Consider the following 27,561-nt stretch of genomic DNA (forward strand, 5'->3'; position numbering starts at 1 on the left):
CCGAGAGTTAATTGGTGATGCAGTTCACCGATCAACGCTCATGCTCGCTTTTTACCTCAGCCCCCTTTGCACCAACTCCGTACACACATCCCGCAAGCCGCCAAACTTTGATAAGTGACGCAGTTCACTTATCAGAGTTTGTGCCTGCTGTTTTCCTTTTTTTTTTCACCCCCTTTGCGCCACCTGACTACAACCGTACGTTTTGATCACTAATCCCTGCCCAATCCCCACATCCACTCCCATCCCCCTGCCCCCTCTTTATACCCCCCTCACCCCCCTTTGCACCTCCTTCCATGCGCCCATTTAACATCCGCCGAGCGTTCATTGGTGACGTAGTTCACCGATCAACTCTCACGCTTGCTTTTTTCCCTCAGCCCCTTTGCACAACCTCCGTACACACATCCCGCAGCCACCAAACTTTGATAAGTGTCGCAGTTCACTTATCAGAGTTTGTGCCTGCCGTTATCTTTTTTTTTTTTCACCCCCCCCCCCTTTGCCCGACCCCTGTGCGCACATCAAGCAGCCGCCAAACTTTGATAAGTGAATCAGTTCACTTATCAGAGCTGGGCCTGCTGTTTTAGACACTTTTATTTTTGTCATCTCCGTGCCGAATTTTGATAAGTGACGCAAGTTCACTTATCAGAGCTAGGGCCTGCTGTTTTAGACTTTTTTTTCACAGGTATTTTTTTCTCCTTTTAGCATTTTCTTTTCAGATAATAGTTTGCACAAATCACTATCCCCCCACACATACACATACAGTTATCAATAAAGTACACCCAAGCACCATATTCACACAAAAATGCTTTCCTTGCGTCCGACACTGATAGAGAGGGAGAGGATCCCACTTTTCTTTACTTTTCCGATTCTTCCTCCTCATCCTCTTCTTCCTCCTCCTCCTCATCTTCCTCCTCCTCCTCATCTTCCTCCTCAGGTCCTGCGGAACCGCCACGCAGACGCCCCAGGACAGAAGATGAGGCAGCGCCCACCATTCCTGAACCAGCGCTCCCCACTGCTGACCCCATATGGACCTCGCCCCCAGAAAATTACGAGCCACTGATTCCTGATTTTGTGGCAGAATCAGGAATCAAGTTTGACACCGCCGGCCTCACAGAAACAGACTTTTTCAAAGTCTTTTTCTCTAAGGATTTTATTAACCTCATGGTGGAGCAAACTAATTTGTATAAATTTTTGGAGCAAAACCCCGGTTCATCATTTTCCAACTGGTCTCCTGTAGACGCAGTTGAAATGATGCAGTTTTGGGGCCTGGTTCTCCACATGGGGATCCTGAAGAAGCCAGAAATTTGGCAATATTGGAGTGTAGATATTTTATATAACACTCCAGTGTTCCGAATGGTCATGGTTCGGAAGCATTTTGAGGCCATCCATAAGTTCCATTATTCTGATAATGCACAGTGTCCCGCATGAGATGACCCCAACTTTGACCGTCTGTTCAAAGTTCGGCCGGTCATCGAACACTTCAACAAAAAGTTTTCTGAAGTGTACGTGCCCAAAAGGGACATCTGCGTGGATGAGTCCTTGGTCCATTTTAAGGGTCACCTTGGATTCCGCCAGTACCTGCCCAGCAAGAGGGCCAGGTACGGAATCAAACTCTACAAGCTGTGTGAGAGTACCTCAGGGTGCATCCACAGGTTTAGAGTGTACGAAGGGAAGGACACCAGAATTGAACCCCCTGAGTGTCCTCCTGTTCTGGGAGTGAGTGGGAATATTGTGTGGGATTTGGTGCACCCACTGCTGGATAAAGGTCATCACCTCTATACCGATAACTTTTATACCAGCGTCCCACTCTACAAATCCCTCTCTGCGTGAGGTACCGCAGCCTGCGGTACTGTCTGTAAAAATCAGAGAGGCCTCCCAAAGATGCTACTTGGGCAGATGCTCAGAAAAGGTGAGAGCAGAGCCCAATGTAGCGACTACCTGCTGGTGGTCAAGTACAAGGACTAGAGGGATGTCCTTCTCTTGACCACCATACACGGTGATGACAGCGCCCTCAGCACTGTACGGGGGTACCTCTACACAGGTCAGCAAACCGGACTGTGTACTGGGGTACAACAAAAGCATGGGGGGCATTGATCTCTCTGATCAACTCCTCCAACCGTACAGTGCTTTGATAAAGGCCAAGGTGTGGTACAAAAAGCTGGCCGTGCACATTGTACAAATGGCAATGCTCAACGCTTTCCTGCTGTCACGATGTGGACGCCACAACGATACGTCGTACCTTCAGTTCCAGGAGGTAGTGGTTAAGGCCCTGATATTTGGCACTCCAGAAGGAGCAGGCCCAGTACTTCCGGAACTGAAGGTACTCGTATCGTACCAGGCCAGCATTTTCCGGGGGTGGTCCCGCCAACTGGAAGAAAAGGTTAGCCGCAAAAAAGGTGCCGAGTGTGTTACAAAAGGGGAATACGCAAGAACACCATTTATCAATGCGACACCTGCTCCGACAAACCTGGCCTGTGTATGAAGCATTGCTTCATATTGTACCACACCTTCATGCACTACTAATTTACTTTACAGGAATCAGTACATTAGTTCCAAAAAGGGGGCACATCCAGATAAGTTCCTTGGGGGTCTAGGTTCCAAAATGATGTCACTTGTGTTTTTTTTTTTACTGTTTAGGCAGATCAGTGGCTCTGCAAACGGAACATGACGACCGCAGACCATTCCATCAAAGTCTGCATTCCAAAACGTCACTACTTCCCTTTCGAGCCCCAACGTGTGCCTAAACAGTTTTTTCCCACATATGGATTACCAGCGTAATCAAGACAATTTGGACAACAACTTTTGATGTCCAATTTCTCCTGTTAACCTTGGGAAAATTAAAAATTGGGGACTAAAAGATCATTTCTGTGGGAAAAAATAGGATTTTTTATTTTCACATAACCAAAAGATGAGTACAAAGTACTCACAGACCACTACAATACTCCAAAATCTAAAATCAATAAAGTTTATTGAACATTAGTTATTTAAAAGATTACATCATATCATGTGAGGATCTCAAATGACCAAGCAAGTTCATGTGCAATGGTGGTAGGACATAAAGCATTGTATCATATACATAGGTTACTCTACTCCCACATAAGCTTCACTATCCATCCTGTAAGGTTATAGTCACATATCAAATAAATACCCGGATGAAGGAAGTTTGACAATAGGGATATAAATCAATGCTTACCCATATTAGTTCACAGCCACCATGCACAGAAACGCCCCAACGCGCGTTTCGCCCACGTGCTTTCTCAAGGGGAGTGTGTCACTTGTTCCCACCCATCCTCCTTAAATGCCCCTGTGCAACCAATGAAAGAATCGCGCATGCGAAAACGCCCCCCATACTCACAGTTGCACCGATTCCGGCACTCACTTCCGGCATACGTCAGAGGAGGAATTACCTCCGTGACGTCATATGACGCATACCGGAAGTTAGAGAGGCCTTTGTCAGTGCAGGAGCATTGGGCGGATGAATGCGCATGCGCTCACAGGCGCCATATTCAAGAAGTCCTATAGAAGGTGCCATCTTTCCTATCTCCCTAGTGAGTGCGCACGCGCATGCCAAAGTAATTTACCATAGAGGATATCATCTCCCTCCGTTAGTAATGAGGGTAACTGCGCATATATATATAAGCGCCATCTTTAAATAGTCCCATAAAAGATGCCATCCTTCCTGGTTCTCAAAAATAAGTGCGCACGCGCACATCAACATAATCTTTCCGAGAAACTTACAGCGCCATCTTTAAGTAGTCCCATAAAAGATGCCATCTTTCCTGGTTATCAAATAAGTGCGCACGCGCACATCAACATGATCTCTCTGAAAAACTTACAGGGATATCATCTCTCCCGATAAGCGGCAAGGGTAAATGCGCGTGTACATTATGGGCAAAATCTTAGAATTATCTTTTGAAGTAATAGAACATTAAAAATTGCCTCCATCATCCAAGTATTTACTATTAAAGTGAAAAAAGACATTACAAAACATGCCCTAATGGCTAAGTATCAAATACTACCATATATAAATCCCCAAGGACTATTATGTCACTAATCAAAGTGCAAGTAGTGCAAAATAAGATATAACAAAGATCTATACGGTAAAATACATACAGTGAAATAAATAAATAAGTAATATAATTAATAATAATAATAATAGTGATATTTTATACACTTAATAAATAATTGTAATTATTGGAAACACAAAAATGATGAAAAAATAATCAATATATAATCAAATACAAAGAATCTTAAAAAGAACTTCAAAAGAAGAATAGGCCGATGTCTTATTAGAGTCCATCCATCTCCATATGATTAATGATTATTCCCGTGATTGATGTTCTTCAAAGGATGAGGAGAGAGGAATAGGGGGAAGAGATTCTTCTTTCAATATAAGATTTGAAACAAACATCATCCAAGTTCTCACATGCCGAACATTAAATCACCTTATAACTATTTAAAAAAGAAGAAAGATTAGAAACACACATAAAATAAAATTAAAAAGCAGGTATTCACAAAAAAGGTACGAAGCTGACTTTTTCATTCAATCCCTCTGGGGATGTGGTCCCTAACTCCACTATCCACTTTGATTCAAGTTGTGCCAAGACCTGTTTGGTATTTCCTCCCCTGATGCCACAGTGAACCCTATCAATTCCCCTGACTTTAAATCCTTTTGGATCAGAGTTGTGGTATATCTTAAAATGCTTGGGTATGGTTTTCAGCAGTGAAAGGTCATCCACCTCTCCTGCCGCAATGATATCTCTAACATGTTCTCTGGTCCTGATGCGGAATTCCCTTGATGTTAACCCCACATAGATTTTAGAGCATGGAGATACCGCATAATATATAATGTAGGACGTACTACAAGATATGTAGTTGGTGACTGCAAACGATCGAGCCCCATCAGCCGATGAGAAGGAATTGGCTCTTATAATATTGCCCCTGTTACACGCCAGACAGTCTCCACAAGGGAAACATCCCCACCTTTGTTTTCCGGCACCAAAAGGATTCTTATTTTTGGCCGTGTAATGACTTCGAACCAAATGGTCTTTCAAATTTTTACTACGTCGAGCCGTCATCAAAGGGGCAGGAGAAATTTATTTTTGTAGTACAGGGTCTGTCATCAATACAGGCCAATGTTTCATAAGAATTTGTCTAATTGAGTGCCATCGGCAATTAAAGGTTGAGATGAATCTAGTTTTTGAATCCTTCTCTTTCATCTTTCGAGCTGGAACTAACAGTTTCTCTCTAGGGGTACCTTTTGCTCTACAGTAGCCATGTTTAATCATTCTATGACTGTATCCCCTATCCAAGAATCTGTTTTTCAGATCTAGGGCTTGTTGTTCAAATTTACTTTCGGTAGAGCACGTACGTTTTGCCCTTAAGTACTGACCAATAGGGATAGCTTTCTTTGTTGCATGTGTATGTGATGATAATGCATGCAACACCGAATTGACAGATGTCTCCTTGCGGAAAATGTCTATTTGTATAGTTCCATCCGAACTCACAGATATCGCAATATCTAAAAAGTCTATCGCTTCCTTCTCGATCCGATGTGTCAACCTGATATTGTATGGATTATCATTGAGCCCAAACACAAAATTTTCAAAATCAAGCCTCGATCTTCCCTCTTTTTTCATAGATGATGATATGGTAAAAACTAAATGGGAAAAGATTGCTGGAGAATGTTCGAAAGGCTTTATGGAACTTTTAATTCAACTTGATGATAAAAAGCTTAAAGAAATTGAAAAGGATGTTGAGGAGATTCAGGGTGATCTTAAAAAAGAATTATCTGATAAAAATTTGGAAGATATTGAGAACCAGGAAAGATGGCATCTTTTATGGGACTACTTAAAGATGGCGCTGTAAGTTTCTCGGAGAGATTATGTTGATGTGCGCGTGCGCACTTATTTTTGAGAACCAGGAAGGATGGCATCTTTTATGGGACTATTTAAAGATGGCGCTTATATATATATGCGCAGTTACCCTCATTACTAACGGAGGGAGATGATATCCTCTATGGTAAATTACTTTGGCATGCGCCAGGAAAGATGGCACCTTCTATAGGACTTCTGTCCTGTGAGCGCATGCGCATTCATCCGCCCAATGCTCCTGCACTGACAAAGGCCTCTCTAACTTCCGGTATGCGTCATATGACGTCACGGAGGTAATTCCTTCTCTGAAGTATGTCAGAAGTGATTGCCGGAATCGGTGCAACTGTGAGTATGGGGGGCGTTTTCGCATGCGCGATTCTTTCATTGGTTGGACAGGGGCATTTAAGGAGGATGGGTGGGAACAAGTGACACACTCCCCTTGAGAAAGCACGTGGGCGAAACGCGCGTCGGGGCATTTCTGTGCGTGGTGGCTGTGAACTAATATGGGTAAGCATTGATTTATATCCCTATTGTCAAACTTCCTTCATCCGGGTATTTATTTGATATGTGACTATAACCTTACAGGATGGATAGTGAAGCTTATGTGAGAGTAGAGTAACCTATGTATATGATACAATGCTATATGTCCTACCACCATTGCACATGAACTTCCTTGGTCATTTGAGATCCTCACATGATATGATGTAATCTTTTAAATAACTAATGTTCAATAAACTTTATTGATTTTAGATTTTGGAGTATTGTAGTGGTCTGTGAGTACCTTGTACTCATCTTTTGGTTATGCGATTTATTGTCCACTATTGTTTGATTTGGTAAATCAACTAACGGAGAAGCAAGTATGGTAATGCTTCTAGCCGGTGGTATTTTTGTATGCTATTGGAATCTTTATTCTGATTTTTTATTTTCACGCCTGGGCATTATAAACTTTAGTGAAGCACTTGGGGGTTTAAAATTCTCACCACACACCTAGATAAGTTCCTTAGGGGTCAAGTTTCCAAAAAGGGGTCACATGTGGGAGGTTTCCACTGTTTAGGCACATCAGGGGCTCTGCAAATTGACATGGTGTCCGATCTCAATTCCAGCCAAATTTAGCTTGAAAAAGTCAAATGGGCTCCTTTCCTTCTGATCGCTGTCGTGCGCGCAAACAGTAGTTTCCCCCCACACATGGGGTATCAGCGTACTCAGGACAAATTGGACAACAACTTCTGGGGTCCAATTTCTCCTGTTACCCCTGGGAAAATAAAATAATTGGGGACTAAACAATTACTGTATGTTTGGAAAAAAATATAGGATTTTTTATTTTTACGTCCCGTGTTATAAACTTCTGTGAAGCATTTGGGGGTTCAAAGTGCTCACCACACATCTAGATAAGTTCCTTAGGGGGTCTAGTTTCCAAAATGGGGTCACTTGTGTGGGATTTCCACTGTTTAGGTACATCAGGGGCTCAACAAACGCGACATGGCATTCGATCTCAATTCCAGCCAAATTTAGATTGAAACAGTCAAACGGCGCTCCTTCCCTTCCGAGCCCTGCCATGCGCCCAAATAGTAGTTCCCCCCCACATACGGGGTATCAGTGGACTCAGGACAAATTGGACAACAACCTTTGAGGTCCATTTTCTCGTTTTACCCTTGGAAAAATAAAAAATTGTTGCTGAAATATCATTTTTGTGACTAAAAGTAAAATGTTAATTTTTTCCTTCCATGGTGCTTATGCTCCTGTGAAACACCTGAAGATTTAATCAACTTCTTGAATGTGGTTTTGAGTACCTTCAGCAGTGCAGTTTTTAGAATGGTGACACTTTTGGGCTTTTTCTACCATATAGACCCCTCAAAGTGACTTCAAATGTGAGTTGGTCCTTAAAAAGATGGTTTTGTAAATTTTGTTGGAAAAATGAGAAATCACTGGTTAACTTTTAACCCTTATAACTCCCTAACAAAAAAAAAAATTCTGGTTCCAAAATTGTGCTGATGTAAAGTAGACGTGGGAAATGTTACTTATTGAGTTTTTGTGTGACATAATTCTGTGATTTAAGGGCATAAACATTCAAAGTTGTAAAATTGCGAAATTTTCAAAACTTTCGCCAAATTTCCATTTTTTTCACAAATAAACGCAGGTAATATAAAATAAATTTTACCACTATCATGAAGTACAATATGTCACGAGAAAACAATGTCAAAATCACTGGGATTCGTTGAAGCGTTCCAGAGTTATAACCTCATAAAGGGACAGTGGTCAGAATTGTAAAAATTGGCCAGGTCAAACCACCCTTGGGGGTAAAGGGGTTAAATAATTTCTGAGGGCAAGAAAGATAAGATTGAACGTGTTTCAGGCATTTTTATTCTTGAAACTGAAAAAGCCTGGGCCACACAAGAAGTTATAAGGAAGTGGGTCGATTTAATGCTGCCGCTTATTATGCGAGCGAGCCAAAGAGGTCTGCTAACAGTCAAGTGTATTGTGGTCCCTGGGGAGCGCAGAGGACGCAGATAGGTCAGATGGAATGAAAGGTCCACCGCAGCTCCAGCCGTGTGCCTCCAACGGAGGATGGGTGCAGTAGTTGAATGAAAAAATGGTCAGAGGAGCGCTAGGAACTAAAGGACACAGGAGCATTAGATGATTCCACAACGCATTTCGACAGTAACCCCGTCTTCATCAGGTGTAGATTTATTATTAGCACACAGGAAGAGGTATTTAAACAAAATTCAACCAATCAAAGCTAGAGTGCAATAATCATGTCACACATGGTGGTATCACATGATGAAGTAAAATCACACAAAAACCATGTAGATAATAAACATGAGATTGGCACAGCAAAGAAACAGACAATAATTGATAAATACAAACATTACAAAAGAAGAAGTATAATAAAATGATACATGATAATAAAAAATGATACATGATAATAAAAAAGGATACATGATAAAATATATATATAACAACAGATAACAACCACAAAAAATTGAAGTATAAACAAGCTCATAAAAGATGTTAATTTAATCAAAAAAGTAAGTTTATTAAATGAAATACAATAACATACAGAACAAATTCATGAAACATATAAAGAGAATAATCCGCTACAGAGTGCTTAGACTATTGGGTGCAGGTGCACCAAAAGAACACGCTACGTGTCACAGCATGGAGAGGGAAAGAAAAGAAGGGGGTAAGGTCACATGATTACCTCAACTGGGTCAAAACTAATTTTAGTCCATATGACAATTTCAATCACTAAAGTGAACCACCACTGCACTAGCGCTAATCATAAGCCAGCATAGCAATACAGTGACCACATTTCCCAAATGCAGGAGGAACACTACGTCTCAAGTTTCTTACCCTTCTCCCTCTCCATGGTGCAGACACACGCCCCTACGCGCGTTTCGCCCACCGCTTCGTCTGGAGGCTAGCACCGTGCTAGCCTCCAGACGAAGCGGTGGGCGAAACGCGCGTAGGGGCGTGTGTCTGCACCATGGAGAGGGAGAAGGGTAAGAAACTTGAGACGTAGTGTTCCTCCTGCATTTGGGAAATGTGGTCACTGTATTGCTATGCTGGCTTATGATTAGCGCTAGTGCAGTGGTGGTTCACTTTAGTGATTGAAATTGTCATATGGACTAAAATTAGTTTTGACCCAGTTGAGGTAATCATGTGACCTTACCCCCTTCTTTTCTTTCCCTCTCCATGCTGTGACACGTAGCGTGTTCTTTTGGTGCACCTGCACCCAATATTCTAAGCACTCTGTAGCGGATTATTCTCTTTATATGTTTCATGAATTTGTTCTGTATGTTATTGTATTTCATTTAATAAACTTACTTTTTTGATTAAATTAACATCTTTTATGAGCTTGTTTATACTTCAATTTTTTGTGGTTGTTATCTGTATAGGAAGTATCTCAGGGTATTGTTCCCAATTGGATCTTTGTTGATCCTGCAGGGTATATGTATGACTATGGTTTCTGTACCTGGGTCATTGTTTTTGATATATAACAACAGAATAAGGTTATCTGCTAACTTTTTCAGTAGTAAGGTTTAATCCCTCACGAGTCAATGTACCAATGTACCAAGCTTGAACATCCAAAAGCTTTCTCTGGTGCAACGAAATTACGAAGTGTGCGGCTCCTTCTAAAAATTGTTCTGCGCCGGACCGGGATGTGACCTGATAATATAGGGTCACCTTCCAAGATGAACCAGTATTTATTCAAGAGCTTCTGTATCGTCGCATGAGATTTGTTAAAGAAGAAGAGGAATTACTACCCTTATTATTTTTGATTCTATCTAATCATACTTGCTGGGAGAGTAATTTGGCTTTGCAAAAGGCATCCTGAACTAATTTTTTCGGGTAACCTTTTTGTTGAAAGTGCTGCTTCAAAATATTAGCTTCATTACAAAAATCAATATCCCTTGTGCAATTCTTTATAATTCTCCAATACTGCCCATAAGGGATGTTGAGAATCCATTTGGGGAGGTGTCCGCTGTTAAAACTCAAATAGCTATTAACATCCACACTTTTGAAGTGTGTGGCAGTAAAAAAACGGGTCTGCTAGTCTGGGATGCAGCCAGCACACACCATGCTAAAGACATGAAGAAATTTCTTCACGAAAGAAGGATAGATCAAATAATGATTCCTGCAGGAATGACAGCTATCTCCAGACTCTTGTTATTGCAATAAACAAGCCATTCCAGTACAATTTGTGCATGGAAATTAATGACTACTAGTGTTGAGCATTCCGATACCGCAAGTATCGGGTATCGGCCGATACTTGCGGTATCGGAATTCCGATACCGGGATTCCGATACTTGCCGCGTATCGGATACCGGAATCGGAAGTTCCCAGATTCAAAATGCACAAATTCAGCCAATGAGAATGATTTCAAGTGTGGGCACATCCTGTTCAGCATGGAGGGCATGAAACTACTGGCATGGCTGTGATTGGCTGCTGAAATGATGTCATGATGCAGTTTAAAAGTCACTGGCGCCATTTTGCGATCACTCTGCTGTGAATTCAGTTAGTGACAGGACGCTGTTTGCTGACTGAGGGCCAGTTTAGAGATAGCGATTTGCTTCTTTGTGCTTTCCAAAGGCTAATTTAGTAACCGCTGTGTTCACCTACTATTCACCTTGCTTTTGCCTTGTAGCGCTGTTTTCACAGCGATCTGCAAGGTCTGTGTGTGTGTGTGTGTGAGTGCAGCCCACTCTCTAGTCTGAGTGCAGCCACATAGGCCATCCATAGCTGGTTGTATTCAGTTCAGGGAGGGTGGTTCATTGCCTCATACTGTTCTTTTTTTTTTTTTTTTTCCAAGTAGTGTAGTCTGCTGCTAATTTTTAACAAAAAAATCCTATTAGTGTCTTTCCACCCGTCTCCAGCTAATTTGTGGAAAAACACTACATAGGATAACGTAGAGGAGGGTTTTTGGGCCTTGCAGCGCCGTTTACGGCTGTCTGCACGGTCTCCGTGTGACTGCAGCTCGCCCTGTAGTCTGTGAGCAGCCATAGCCTGGTTGTCTCCAGCTCAGGGTTGTTCACTGCATCATACCGCAAAATCAATTTTCATTTTGTTTTAAGTAGTGCAGGCTGCTGCACATTTTTTCAAAAAATTCTTATTAGTGTCTTTCCACCCGTCTCCAGCTAATTTGTGGAAAAACACTACATAGGATAACGTAGAGGAGGGTTTTTGGGCCTTGCAGCGCCGTTTACGGCTGTCTGCACGGTCTCCGTGTGACTGCAGCTCGCCCTGTAGTCTGTGAGCAGCCATAGCCTGGTTGTCTCCAGCTCAGGGTTGTTCACTGCGTCATACCGCAAAATCAATTTTCATTTTGTTTTAAGTAGTGCAGGCTGCTGCACATTTTTTCAAAAAATTCCTATTAGTGTCTTTCCACCCGTCTCCAGCTAATTTGTGGAAAAACACTACATAGGATAACGTAGAGGAGGGTTTTTGGGCCTTGCAGCGCCGTTTACGGCTGTCTGCACGGTCTCCGTGTGACTGCAGCTCTATCTGTTGTCAGTTCAGTGTTATGACCCCAGTGGACAGGGTCTCAGAGGAACGTGTAAGTCTGCGAGATTCAAAAATCCAGCTCATAGGGCTGTGGTAACTGGGTTGACCAAATAGCTACTCCTAACGCCAACACTAGAAGTAGCCGGGGATCATGCCTACGGTGATCGCTAGATGACTCGCGCCAGCCGGAGAATCTAACTACCCCTAGGAGAAGAAAACAAAGACCTCTCTTGCCTCCAGAGAAAGGGACCCCAAAGCAAGATACAAGCCCCCCACAAATAATAACGGTGAGGTAAGAGGAAATGACAAACACAGAAATGAACCAGGTTCAGCAAAGAGAGGCCAGCTTACTAATAGCAGAATATAGCAAGATAACTTATCTGGTCAACAAAAACCCTATTAAAAATCCACGCTGGAGATTCAAGAACCCCCGAACCGTCTAACGGTCCGGGGGGAGAACACCAGCCCCCTAGAGCTTCCAGCAAAGGTCAGGATACAGATTGGAACAAGCTGGACAAAAATACCAAACAAAACCAAAGCAAAAAGCAATGAAGCAGACTTAGCTTGAAATACAGGAACCAGGATCATAGGACAAGAGCACAACAGATTAGCTCTGATTTCAACGATGCCAGGCATTGAACTGAAGGTCCAGGGAGCTTATATAGCAACGCCCCTGAACTAACGGCCCAGGTGAGGATATAGGAAAAGACAGAAGCTCCAGAGTCAAATCACTAATGACCACTAGAGGGAGCAAAAAGCAAAATCACAACAGTACCCCCCCCTTAGTGAGGGGTCACCGAACCCTCACCACGACCACCAGGGCGATCAGGACAAGCGGCGTGAAAGGCACGAACTAAATCGGCCGCATGAACATCAGAGGCGACCACCCAGGAATTATCTTCCTGACCATAGCCCTTCCACTTGACCAGGTACTGAAGCCTCCGCCTGGAGAGACGAGAATCCAAGATCTTCTCCACCACGTACTCCAACTCGCCCTCAACCAACACCGGAGCAGGAGGCTCAGCAGAAGGAACCACAGGCACAACGTACCGCCGCAACAAGGACCTATGAAACACGTTGTGGATAGCAAACGACACAGGAAGATCCAGGCGAAAGGATACAGGATTAAGGATTTCCAATATCTTGTAAGGACCAATAAAACGAGGTTTAAATTTGGGAGAGGAAACCTTCATAGGAACAAAGCGGGAAGAAAGCCACACCAAATCCCCAACACGTAGTCGGGGACCCACACCGCGGCGGCGGTTGGCAAAGCGCTGAGCCCTCTCCTGTGACAACTTCAAGTTGTCCACCACAAGATTCCAGATCCGCTGCAACCTATCCACCACAGAATCCACCCCAGGGCAGTCAGAAGGTTCCACATGACCCGAAGAAAAACGAGGGTGGAAACCAGAGTTGCAGAAAAACGGCGAAACCAAGGTGGCGGAACTAGCCCGATTATTAAGGGCAAACTCAGCCAACGGCAAGAAGGTCACCCAATCGTCCTGATCAGCAGAGACAAAACACCTCAAATAAGCCTCCAAAGTCTGATTAGTTCGCTCCGTCTGTCCATTAGTCTGAGGATGGAAAGCAGACGAAAACGACAAGTCAATGCCCATCCTACTACAAAAGGATCGCCAGAATCTGGAAACGAACTGGGATCCTCTGTCTGACACAATATTCTCAGGGATGCCGTGCAAACGAACCACGTTCTGGAAAAACACAGGAACCAGATCGGAAGAGGAAGGCAGCTTAGGCAAAGGAACCAAATGGACCATCTTGGAGAAGCGATCACATATCACCCAGATAACAGACATGCCTTGAGACACCGGAAGATCAGAAATGAAATCCATGGAGATATGTGTCCAAGGTCTCTTAGGGACAGGCAAGGGCAAGAGCAACCCGCTGGCACGAGAACAGCAAGGCTTAGCTCGAGCACAAGTCCCACAGGACTGTACAAATGACCGCACATCCCTAGACAAGGAAGGCCACCAAAAGGATCTGGCCACCAGATCTCTGGTGCCAAAAATTCCTGGGTGACCTGCCAACACCGAGGAATGAACCTCGGAAATGACTCTGCTGGTCCACTTATCAGGCACAAACAGTCTGTCAGGTGGACAAGAATCAGGCCTATCAGCCTGAAATCTCTGCAACACACGTCGCAGATCTGGAGAAATAGCTGACAAGATAATACCATCCTTAAGAATACCAACAGGTTCAGCGACTCCAGGAGCATCAGGCACAAAGCTCCTGGAAAGAGCATCGGCCTTCACATTTTTTGAACCTGGTAAATACGAGACAACAAAGTCAAAACGGGAGAAAAACAATGACCAGCGGGCCTGTCTAGGATTCAGGCGTTTAGCAGACTCGAGATACATCAGATTTTTGTGATCAGTCAAGACCACCACACGATGCTTAGCACCCTCGAGCCAATGACGCCACTCCTCAAATGCCCATTTCATGGCCAACAACTCCCGATTGCCCACATCATAATTTCGCTCCGCAGGCGAAAACTTCCTAGAGAAAAAGGCGCAAGGTCTCATAACAGAGCAACCAGGGCCTCTCTGCGACAAAACGGCCCCTGCTCCAATCTCTGAAGCATCCACCTCAACCTGAAAGGGAAGCGAGACATCAGGCTGGCACAAAACAGGCGCCGAAGTAAACCGACGTTTCAACTCCTGGAAAGCCTCCACGGCAGCAGGAGCCCAATTAACCACATCGGAGCCCTTCTTGGTCATATCCGTCAAAGGTTTCACAATGCTAGAAAAGTTAGCGATAAAACGACGGTAGAAGTTAGCGAAACCCAAGAACTTCTGAAGACTCTTAACTGACGAGGGCTGAGTCCAATCAAGAATAGCTCGGACCTTGACTGGGTCCATCTCCACAGCAGAAGGGGAAAAAATGAACCCCAAAAAGGGAACCTTCTGTACACCAAAAAGACACTTTGAGCCCTTGACAAACAAAGAATTTTCACGCAAAATTTTAAAGACCATCCTGACCTGCTCCACATGCGAGTCCCAATTATCAGAAAAAAACAGAATATCATCCAGATAAACGATCAAAAATTTATCCAGATAGTTCCGGAAAATGTCATGCATAAAGGACTGAAAAACTGAAGGGGCATTAGAGAGCCCAAAAGGCATCACCAAGTACTCAAAATGACCTTCGGGCGTATTGAATGCGGTTTTCCATTCATCTCCTTGCTTAATGCGCACAAGGTTGTACGCACCACGAAGGTCTATCTTGGTAAACCACTTGGCACCTTTAATCCGGGCAAACAAGTCAGACAACAGCGGCAAAGGATACTGAAATTTGACAGTGATCTTATTTAAAAGCCGATAGTCAATACAAGGCCTCAAAGATCCGTCCTTTTTAGCCACAAAAAAGAATCCCGCACCAAGAGGGGAAGAAGACGGACGGATGTGTCCTTTCTCCAGAGACTCCTTGATATATGAACGCATAGCGGTATGTTCAGGTATCGACAGATTAAAAAGTCTTCCCTTAGGAAATTTACTGCCTGGAATCAAATCTATTGCACAGTCACATTCCCTATGAGGAGGCAATGCACTGGACCTGGACTCGCTAAAGACATCCTGATAATCAGACAAATACTCCGGAACTTCCGAAGGCGTAGAAGAAGCAATAGACACAGGCAGGGAATCCTCATGAATACCACGACAGCCCCAACTAGACACTGACATAGCCTTCCAGTCAAGGACTGGATTATGGGTCTGTAACCATGGCAGCCCCAAAACAACCAAATCATGCATTTTATGTAGAACGAGAAAACGTATCACCTCGCGGTGTTCAGGAGTCATGCACATGGTAACCTGTGTCCAATACTGCGGTTTATTTTCTGCCAATGGCGTAGCATCAATACCCCTAAGAGGGATAGGATTTTCTAATGGTTCAAGAATAAAACCACAGCGCTTAGCAAATGAGAGATCCATAAGACTCAGGGCAGCACCTGAATCTACAAACGCCATGACAGGATAAGATGACAGTGAGCAAATCAAAGTTACAGACAGAATAAACTTAGGATGCAAATTACCAACGGTGACAGGACTAACAACCTTAGATATACGTTTAGAGCATGCTGAGATAACATGTGTAGAATAACCACAGTAGTAGCACAAGCCATTCCGGCGTCTATGAATTTTCCTCTCATTTCTAGTCAAGATTCTATCACATTGCATCAAATCAGGTGTCTGTTCAGACAACAACATGAGGGAATTTGCGGTTTTTCTATCACATTGCATCACATCAGGTGTCTGTTCAGACAACAACATGAGGGAATTTGCGGTTTTGCGCTCCCGCAACCGCCGGTCAATTTGAATAGCCAGGAACATGGTATCATTCAGACCTGTGGGAATGGGAAAACCCACCATAACATTCTTAATGGCCGCCTCAGAAAGGCCATTTCTAAAATTAGCGGCCAGTGCACACTCGTTCCAATGTGTCAGCACGGACCATTTCCGAAATTTTTGGCAATACACCTCAGCCTCGTCCTGGCCCTGAGACATAGCCAGCAAGGCTTTCTCTGCCTGAATCTCAAGATTGGGTTCCTCATAAAGTAAACCGTGCGCCAGAAAAAACGCATCAATATCAGCCAATGCCGGATCTCCTGGCGCCAACGAAAAAGCCCAATCTTGAGGGTCACCCCGTAAGAATGAAATAACAATTTTTACTTGTTGAGCAGAGTCTCCAGACGAACAAGGTTTCAGGGACAAAAACAATTTACAATTATTCCTGAAATTCCTAAATTTAAATCGGTCTCCTGAAAACAGTTCAGGAATCGGAATCTTGGGTTCAGACCCAGGATTTCTGATAACATAATCTTGTATACTCTGCACACGAGCGGCAAGCTGGTCCACACTTGTAATCAAGGTCTGGACATTCATGTCTGCAGCAAGCTTAAGCCACTCTGAGGTAAAGGGGAAAAGAAAAAAAAAAAAAAAAATGAGAGAGGGAAAAAAAAACCTCAAAATTTTCTTTCTTATAATCCCACTTCTGCAATGCATTAAACATTTAATACTGGCCTGGCATACTGTTATGACCCCAGTGGACAGGGTCTCAGAGGAACGTGTAAGTCTGCGAGATTCAAAAATCCAGCTCATAGGGCTGTGGTAACTGGGTTGACCAAATAGCTACTCCTAACGCCAACACTAGAAGTAGCCGGGGATCATGCCTACGGTGATCGCTAGATGACTCGCGCCAGCCGGAGAATCTAACTACCCCTAGGAGAAGAAAACAAAGACCTCTCTTGCCTCCAGAGAAAGGGACCCCAAAGCAAGATACAAGCCCCCCACAAATAATAACGGTGAGGTAAGAGGAAATGACAAACACAGAAATGAACCAGGTTCAGCAAAGAGAGGCCAGCTTACTAATAGCAGAATATAGCAAGATAACTTATCTGGTCAACAAAAACCCTATTAAAAATCCACGCTGGAGATTCAAGAACCCCCGAACCGTCTAACGGTCCGGGGGGAGAACACCAGCCCCCTAGAGCTTCCAGCAAAGGTCAGGATACAGATTGGAACAAGCTGGACAAAAATACCAAACAAAACCAAAGCAAAAAGCAATGAAGCAGACTTAGCTTGAAATACAGGAACCAGGATCATAGGACAAGAGCACAACAGATTAGCTCTGATTTCAACGATGCCAGGCATTGAACTGAAGGTCCAGGGAGCTTATATAGCAACGCCACTGAACTAACGGCCCAGGTGAGGATATAGGAAAAGACAGAAGCTCCAGAGTCAAATCACTAATGACCACTAGAGGGAGCAAAAAGCAAAATCACAACAGTTCAGCCCCCAAAAAATAAATAAATAATAAAGTTCACCAAACACACCAGTGACACCACTTTACATTTGTGTAGGCCACATTAGCTCATATTAAAGTCTAGTCCACACTTTAGAAAATTAGTGTTTCTTATACCTGTTAGGAGGAGTTGTTCAGGAATAAGCACACAAAGCCATTAGTACTTTTCTGCTTATCTTTATCAGTCAACCAAGATGAAGAAGGCAGTGAGTAAGGCACGTGGGCGTGGGCGTGGGCGCGGAGCAGGGAGGGGACGTGGGGATTCTGTGCCTGCTGCGGGCACCGGTGACTCATCAGCACCCACTTTCACCAGGGAACAGTCATTCATGTGCAGCTTTGTGGCAGAGCGCCGTACACCGCTGCTGCGTGAAGAACAAATTGAAGCCGTTGTCGGATGGATGGCAGCTAATGCATCAACTTCAATTAGTGCCACATCCTCTCAGACACAGAGCACTGGAGAGCAGCCATCTGTCTCTTCACCACCTGCCAAATTGCCCAGGCAGACAGAGAGCCCAGGACAGGAGCCGTCTCTACTTCTGTTCTCTGAATCTCTTGGCTTGGAAACAGGGGGCCAGCCAAGCAGCGTTGGAGAAATGGAAGAAGAGGCAGGGTGCAGTGATGCCCAACAGCTTTTTCTCTCTTCCTCTGAAGAGGCGGGTGGGCCAGTGGCTCCGTTCACCACATCGCAGGCCGCATCAGCTGATGATGACACTCAGGTGCCACTTACTGGTGCGTGCTCTGTTGCTGAGACTACCCAGGAGGAGCAGTTGGGGGCAGAGGGTAGTGTAGATGATGAGGTCCTTGACCCATCTTGGCGTGAGGGACAGGAAGGTGGTGGGAGCAGCTCTGAGGAAGAGATTCCCCGTACGGCCCAAAGAGGGAGAGGGAGGGGGAAGACTGCGGATCCTGCAGCCTCCGCTTTGGCACCCGTTAGGAGCATGTCTCTTCCAAAAGCCAAAAAGGCGCTCCCAAGACTTGCAGTGCCTGGTCCTTTTTTGACACAGTTGCAGATGACATTTGCTATGTCAAATGCAAGGTGTGTCATCACAAAGTCAAAAGAGGGAAAAATGTCAGCAACCTCAATACCTCCAACATGTGGAAACATGTGCGCACCAGGCACCCGGCGGAGTTAGAAAAACACACTGAAGAGCTAGGCCAACCAACAGCGGCAGCTACCACCTCTTCAGCTCGTGTTGCCTCTTCCTCCAGCTCACACGCAGCTGGTTCGGCTTCCTCCCAGGATCGTCGTGGAAGAACCTCTGGCCCTGTTGTCCAGAGACCCGCTGTAATTCCACCCGCAGCACCACTTTCCCAGTCATCCACACACTCCCAGCCCAGTCTACAGCCATCGGTAGTACAGGCATGGGAGAAAAGGCGGCCTTTCTCGTCAAACCACCCACGAGCACAGGCTCTGACTGCAGGCATTGCCAAACTTCTGTCACTGGAAATGCTGTCATTCAGGCTGGTGGAGACTGACAGCTTCCGTGACTTGATGTCATTGGCAGTCCCACAGTACAATGTGCCCAGCCGCTTTTACTTCAGCAGGCAAGCCGTCCCTGCCCTGCACAAGCATGTGGAGGGACACATAAAACACGCGCTACTGAATGCCGTCAGTAGCAAGGTCCACCTCACCACCGATGCGTGGACCAGTCAACATGGACAGGGGCGATACCTTTCCCTCACTGCCCATTGGGTTAATGTCGTTGAGCCGGGTACAGACCGTGCGAGTGGCACAGGACGTGTCCTGCCCACTCCAAGGATAGCAGGAATCCATTCTGTACGCATTGACTCCTCCTCCTACACCAGTTCCTCAGAATCATCGCTGCAGGAGCCGTCACAGTCCACCTCCACATGGACCCGTGATGAACGTGTACCTGTTACGACCGACATGAGCACAGCCATGGCCAAACGTCAACAGGCCGTCTTGAAATTAATTTATTTGGGGAATCGAAGCCACACAGCGCAGGAGCTCTGGAATGCCATCAAGCAGGAGAGCGATGTGTGGTTTGTGCCAGCGAATCTCCAGCCAGGCATGGTAGTGTGTGATAATGGCCGAAATCTGGTGGCAGCTCTGGGCCTCGGCAACCTCACTCACATCCCATGTCTGGCACATGTGCTCAATTTGGTCGTGCAGAGTTTTCTGAGGGACTATCCGGATCTTGATGCACTGCTGCACAAGGTCCGCCTAGAGTGTGCTCACTTGCGGCGTTCCAGCACGGCAAAAGCACGCATTGCGGCTCTGCAGCGCCGACACCGCCTGCCGGAACATCGCATCATATGTGACCTACCTACCAGGTGGAATTCCACGTTACATATGTTGGAGCGGTTGTGTGAGCAGCAGCAAGCTGTAATGGAGTACCAGCTGCTTCAGGCACAAAGAAGTCGCACTCAGCGCCGTACAGACTTCACAACCACAGAGTGGGCCACTATGAATGACGTCTGCCAGGTTTTGCGTCCCTTCGATTATTCCACGCGGATGGCGAGTGCAGATGATGCACTAGTCAGCATGACTGTCCCCCTTATCTGCCTGCTTGAAAAATCACTGCAAGCGCTAAGGGATGATGTTGTGGAAGAGGTGGAGGATGAGGATTCAGCATTTCCATCATCTTCTGGACAGTCAGCGCCACGTGGTTCCTCACAAACGCGTAGGCAGGGGACAGTTTGTGAGGAGGATGAGGAGGAGTCAATGGAGGAGGAAGACATCCGTCCAGAGGAGGGAGTTACACAATTGTCCAGTACTCAGTGTGTACAGTGAGGGTGGGGTGATGACGAGCGGGCAGAGATCACGCCTCCAGCAGGGGACAGCGTTTCTTGGGCAGTTGGCAGTCTGCAGCACATGGTGGATTACATGCTGCAGTGCCTGAGAAACGACCGCCGCATCGCCCACATTCTCAACATGTCTGATTATTGGGTGTTCACGCTCCTCGATCCTCGCTACCGGGACAACATAGAAAGCCTCATCACACCGTTGAACCGGGAGCGAAAAATGCGGGAGTACCAAGACACACTGGTGAATTCCATCATCTTCTCCATTCCAACTGAGAGAAGTGCTGCTAGTGCATTCCAAAGCAGCTCAGTGCGTCCAGGCAGTGGTGGAGGCTCTGCACAAAGAGGGAGCAGAAGCAGTGCCTCTGCCTAAGGCAAGACCAGTATGGCCCAACTGTGGCACAGTTTTCTGTGCCCGCCACAAAAGTCTACACCATCACAGACGGCTCCAGTCAGCAGGAGGCAACGGTTCCGTCAGATGGTGACAGACTACATGTCTTGCCCTCTTGCTGTACTCCCAGACGGCTCTTCCCCTTTCAAATTTTGGGTCTCAAAGCTGGATACATGGCCAGAGCTAAGCCAGTATGCATTGGAGGTGCTGTCTTGCCCTGCGGCCAGTGTATTATCGGAACGTGTCTTTAGTGCTGCAGGTGGTGTACTAACTGACCGTCGCATGCGACTATCCTCCGATAACGTTGACCGGCTTACTTTCCTGAAAATGAACAAGGCCTGGATCTCGCAGGAATTTGCCACTCCTCTTCCTGATTAAATAATTAGGTGACTGTCTACAGTATCCAGGTCTCCTGTTGTGTTCATCTTTCTACCACCTGAACTTAAATTCCTGGGCTCCAACACCGCCAGTTGAGGCTCAGAAGTGCCGTCTGCACAGTCAAAACATACGACCCAGTGTTATTGGGTTTCAGTAACGTCAGCTGATCCCCAGCTGTGTAGCCGGCAATGTGTCCTGCGACCGCCACGCTGACACAACAACTGAAATGTAAGGGAACCTGTGCCCCCCCCCAAGGCATTTGTTACTGAAAGAGCCACCTTGTACAGCAGTAATGCTGCACAAGGAAAAGGTAGCTATTTTTGTTTAGCTCCTTGCACACGCAGAACTTAACACTTATAAAATGTGTCCACTGATACCGTAAAACCGTCCCAGAGGTGGGACTTTCCTTCGTAATATGACGCAGCACAGCCGTCATTCCTACCCCCTTGGCGCCGTGCCCCGGCTCCTCAGCGTTGTTTGATTCCGTCCCGGAGCCTGCGCTGTTATGTTATCCCTTGGCCAGGCACACTTAGCGCTGCCCGTCTTCTGACATCATTTGGTGTCAGGATGGCTGCGCCTGTGCGGCCGCGCTGGCCGAGAGCCCGCCTCGCAGTGTCTTCTGATTTCATCCCACTGGGGGCCTGAGATCCATGGACATGCGCAGTGCATATCTGAACCTCCACCTCTCACTCATCTCCCTACGGCTTCTTCAGACTGTGCGGTGTCAGCTGGTCCCTAATAGCATGCCACGGCCGTGACACTGCACAGTCTTAAGAAGCCGTAGGGAGGGGAGTGAGAGGCGAGGATATGCACTGCGCATGGCCACGGATCTCAGGCCCCCAGTGGGATTAAATCAGAAGACAGTACGAGGCGGGATCTCGGCCAGCGTGGCCGCACAGGCGCAACCAGCCTGACACCAAATGATGTCAGAAGACGGGCAGCGCAAAATGTGTGCATGGCCAAGGGCTAACCTAACAGCGCAGGCTCCGGGACTGATTCAAACAACGCTGAGGAGGCGGCGCACGGCGCCAAGGGGGTAGGAATGACGGCTGTGCTGCGTCACATCACAAAGGACAGTTCCACCTACCGGACGGTATCACGGTAGGGGGGGACACTTTTCATAAGTGTTAGGTTCAGCATGTGCAAGGACCATAATTAAAAGAGCTAAGTTTACCTTTTCCAGCATTAGTGCTGTACACGATGGCTCTTTCAGCTACAAACGCCTGGGGGGGGGGGGGTTAAAGTTTCCCTTTCAACTTGCTCCAGTGCAGGCTTCGGCCTACACTCTGCTCCCTCTCCTCCTCCTGCTGACCCTGGGCTCTAACACCGCCAGTTGGGGCCCAGATGTGCTAGCTGCACAGAGCCAAACACCAGCCAATGTGTCAGTGGGGTTCAGCACCGCCAGCTGTTCCCCTGCTGTGTTGCCGGCAACGTGTCCTGCAACAGCCACGCAGACACAAGAACTGAAATTGAAGGAAACCTGTCCCCCCTCCCCCAGGCGTTTTTACGTTTTACAGCCACCTTGTACGACAGTAATGCTGCATGTGTGCAAGGTGGCTCAGAAACTTATTCTCCTTGCCCATGTTGAAGTGAACACGTCTAAAAATGAGTCCTCTGCGACCATTAAAACGTCCCTCAGGTGTGATTTTCCTTTGTATTGACACGCAACAAGCTCCTTGGTAGCGCTGCCCGTCTTCTGGCATCATTGTTTGGCTGCCTGCGCCTCTGCGGCCGCCTTGCCCCACACAACGCCCCACGGTGTCTTAATTATTGGGACTGCGAGGGTGTGATTGATGGGCATGAACGGTGCATTTCTTCGCCTGTCCCTCATCTCCTTCCGCCTTCTTCGGACTGTGCGTCTTCATGGCCGTGGCATGCGATAAGGGATCAGCTGACGCAGCATAGTCTGAAGCGGGTGTAAGAACCCAAGCGAGAGGCGAACATATGTACTGCGCCAGGCCATGAATCCCAGACCCGCAGTGTTTTAACAATGTTAAGACACTGGGGGGCTGGGATTCATGGTCATCGCAAACCGCAACGGCCGACATAACATGATGTCAGAGGATGGGCAGCGCTAACAGCGCAAGGCCAAGGGACAACACAAAAGCGCAGACTCCTGTGCAACAAATAACGATGCTCAGGAGGCTGCGCAAAGCACCAAGGTGGCATTTTTGCCAGCTGTACTGCGTCTCTTTACGAAGGGAACTCACGCCTCAAAATCAGTTTGACTGTGTAAGGGCCTAAATGTTATACGTGTTCCTTTCAGCGTGTGCAAGGAGCAAAATTAAAAGAGCAACCTTTGACTTGTGCAGCACTACTGCTGCATAAGCTGTGGCTCTTCTACTTTGTAACACCTGAGGGGGGGTTAAAGGTTACCTTTGAAATTGGTTCAATTAGGCTTCGGCCTACACTCTGCTCCCCCTGCAGAGCCCGGGCTCCAACACCGCCAGTTGGGGCCCGGTACTGCTAGCTGCACAGAGCAAAACACCAGCCAATGTGTCAGTGGGGTTCAGCACCGCCAGCTGTTCCCCTGCTGTGCAGCCGGCAACGTGTCCTGCAACAGCCACGCAGGCACAACAGACCCAAAGCTGCAGCCAGTGCAGGCTTCGGCCTACACTCTGCTCCATCTCCTCCTCCTGCTGACCCTGGGCTCTAACACCGCCAGTTGGGGCCCGGTACTGCTAGCTGCACAGAGAAAAACACCAGCCAATGTGTCAGTGGGGTTCAGCACCGCCAGCTGTTCCCCTGCTGTGTAGCCGGCATCGTGTCCTGCAAAAGCCACGCAGACACAAGAACTGAAATTGAAGGGAACCTGTCCCCCCTCCCCCAGGCGTTTGTACGTTTTACAGCCACCTTGTACAGCGGTAATGCTGCATGTGTGCAAGGTGGCTCATAAACGTATTCTCCTCGCACATGTGGAACTGAAAACACGTCTAAAATGTGTCCTCTGTGTGACCATTTAACCGTCCCGGAGGTGTGACTTTCCTTTGTAATGACACGCTGCAACCCCCTTGGTAGCGCTGCCCGTCTTCTGGCATCATTGTTTGGCTGCCTGCGCCTCTGCGGCCGCCCTGACCCACACAACGCCCCTCGGTGTCTTATTTATTGGGACTGCGAGGGTGTGATTGATGGGCATGAGCAGTGCATCAGTTCGCCTGTCCCTCATCTCCTTCCGCCTTCTTCAGACTGTGCGGCTTCATGGCCGTGGCATGCGATAAGGGATCAGCTGACGCCGCACAGTCTGAAGCGGGTGTAAGGACCCGAGTGTGAGAGGCGAACATATGTGCTGCGCCAGGCCATGAATCCCAGACCCGCAGTGTTTTAACAATGTTAAGACACTGCGGGGCTGGGATTCATGGTCATCGCGAACCGCACCGGCCGACATTAAATGATGTCAGAAGATGGGCAGCGCTAACAGCGCTAGGCCAGGGGATAACACGACAGCGCAGACTCCTGTACAGCAAATAACAACGCTCAGGAGGCTGCACCCAGCACCAAGGTGGGATTCTTGACATCTGTGCTGCGTCTCATTACGAAGGGAACTCGCGCCTCCAACACAGTTTGACTGTATAAAGGGCTAAATGTTATACGTGTTTCATTCAGCGTGTGCATGGAGAAAAATTAAAAGAGCAACCTTTGACTTGTGCAGCACTACTGCTGCATAAGCTGTGGCTCTTCTACTTTGTAACACCTGAGGGGGGGGTTAAAGGTTACCTTTGAAATTGGTTCAATTAGGCTTCGGCCTACACTCTGCTCCCCCTGCAGAGCCCGGGCTCCAACACCGCCAGTTGGGGCCCGGTACTGCTAGCTGCACAGAGCAAAACACCAGCCAATGTGTCAGTGGGGTTCAGCACCGCCAGCTGTTCCCCTGCTGTGCAGCCGGCAACGTGTCCTGCAACAGCCACGCAGGCACAACAGACCCAAAGCTGCCGCCAGTGCAGGCTTCGGCCTACACTCTGCTCCATCTCCTCCTCCTGCTGACCCTGGGCTCTAACACCGCCAGTTGGGGCCCGGTACTGCTAGCTGCACAGAGAAAAACACCAGCCAATGTGTCAGTGGGGTTCAGCACCGCCAGCTGTTCCCCTGCTGTGTAGCCGGCATCGTGTCCTGCAAAAGCCACGCAGACACAAGAACTGAAATTGAAGGGAACCTGTCCCCCCTCCCCCAGGCGTTTGTACGTTTTACAGCCACCTTGTACAGCGGTAATGCTGCATGTGTGCAAGGTGGCTCATAAACGTATTCTCCTCGCACATGTGGAACTGAAAACACGTCTAAAATGTGTCCTCTGTGTGACCATTTAACCGTCCCGGAGGTGTGACTTTCCTTTGTAATGACACGCTGCAACCCCCTTGGTAGCGCTGCCCGTCTTCTGGCATCATTGTTTGGCTGCCTGCGCCTCTGCGGCCGCCCTGACCCACACAACGCCCCTCGGTGTCTTATTTATTGGGACTGCGAGGGTGTGATTGATTGGGCATGAGCAGTGCATCAGTTCGCCTGTCCCTCATCTCCTTCCGCCTTCTTCAGACTGTGCGGCTTCATGGCCATGGCATGCGATAAGGGATCAGCTGACGCCGCACAGTCTGAAGCGGGTGTAAGGACCCGAGTGTGAGAGGCGAACATATGTGCTGCGCCAGGCCATGAATCCCAGACCCGCAGTGTTTTAACAATGTTAAGACACTGCGGGGCTGGGATTCATGGTCATCGCGAACCGCACCGGCCGACATTAAATGATGTCAGAAGATGGGCAGCGCTAACAGCGCTAGGCCAGGGGATAACACGACAGCGCAGACTCCTGTACAGCAAATAACAACGCTCAGGAGGCTGCACCCAGCACCAAGGTGGGATTCTTGACATCTGTGCTGCGTCTCATTACGAAGGGAACTCGCGCCTCCAACACAGTTTGACTGTATAAAGGGCTAAATGTTATACGTGTTTCATTCAGCGTGTGCATGGAGAAAAATTAAAAGAGCAACCTTTGACTTGTGCAGCACTACTGCTGCATAAGCTGTGGCTCTTCTACTTTGTAACACCTGAGGGGGGGTTAAAGGTTACCTTTGAAATTGGTTCAATTAGGCTTCGGCCTACACTCTGCTCCCCCTGCAGAGCCCGGGCTCCAACACCGCCAGTTGGGGCCCGGTACTGCTAGCTGCACAGAGCAAAACACCAGCCAATGTGTCAGTGGGGTTCAGCACCGCCAGCTGTTCCCCTGCTGTGCAGCCGGCAACGTGTCCTGCAACAGCCACGCAGGCACAACAGACCCAAAGCTGCAGCCAGTGCAGGCTTCGGCCTACACTCTGCTCCATCTCCTCCTCCTGCTGACCCTGGGCTCTAACACCGCCAGTTGGGGCCCGGTACTGCTAGCTGCACAGAGAAAAACACCAGCCAATGTGTCAGTGGGGTTCAGCACCGCCAGCTGTTCCCCTGCTGTGCAGCCAGCAACGTGTCCTGCAACAGCCACGCAGGCACAACAGACCCAAAGCTGCCGCCAGTGCAGGCTTCGGCCTACACTCTGCTCCCTCTCCTCCTCCTGCTGACCCTTGGCTCCAACACTGCTAGTTGGGGCTCTAGGAAGACAAGCTTGAATAGGTCCCCATCCTGGTTCCAGCACCGTCAGCTGGTTCCGGGCAGAGTCTTTGGCTTAGGTGCCTCCCTCTGGGTATCCGAGTTCCACCAACGTCAGGTGGTCCTTGGTAGTGCTTTCAGGCACGGGTACCTCCTGCTTAGTAACCGGGTTCCAGTAACGTCAGCTGGTCCTCGGTCGTTCCATTGGCTCTTGGACCTTCGGCTACCCATCCGGGTTCCAGCACCGTCAGCTGGTTCTCGGCAGTGTCTTTTGCTCTTGTACCTTCTGCTCCCCATCCTGGTTCCAGTACCGTCAGCTGGTTCCGGGCAGAGCCTTTGGATTAGGTGCCTCCCTCTGGGTATCCGAGTTCCACCAACGTCAGGTGGTCCTTGGTAGTGCTTTCAGGCACGGGTACCTCCTGCTTAGTAACCGGGTTCCAGTAACGTCAGCTGGTCCTCGGTAGTTCCATTGGCTCTTGGACCTTCGGCTACCCATCCGGGTTCCAGCACCGTCAGCTGGTTCTCGGCACTGTCTTTTGCTCTTGTACCTTCTGCTCCCCATCCTGGTTCCATGTCATGAATCCCAATGGCTAGGGATAGCACAGGACAAGCAAAGTACAAATATATTACGGACGAGCTCTAGGGTGATGGAACCTGGGCTGACCGCTGCCCTACGCCTGACAAACGCAACTAGAGATAGCCAGGGAGCGTGCCTACGTTGGTTCTAGACGCCACGCACCAGCCTAAGAGCTAACTAGCACTGCAGAGAAAATA

Source organism: Ranitomeya variabilis, chromosome 1 (assembly GCF_051348905.1).
Source record: "Ranitomeya variabilis isolate aRanVar5 chromosome 1, aRanVar5.hap1, whole genome shotgun sequence".
In the NCBI taxonomy this organism is placed as follows: Eukaryota; Metazoa; Chordata; class Amphibia; order Anura; family Dendrobatidae; genus Ranitomeya; species Ranitomeya variabilis.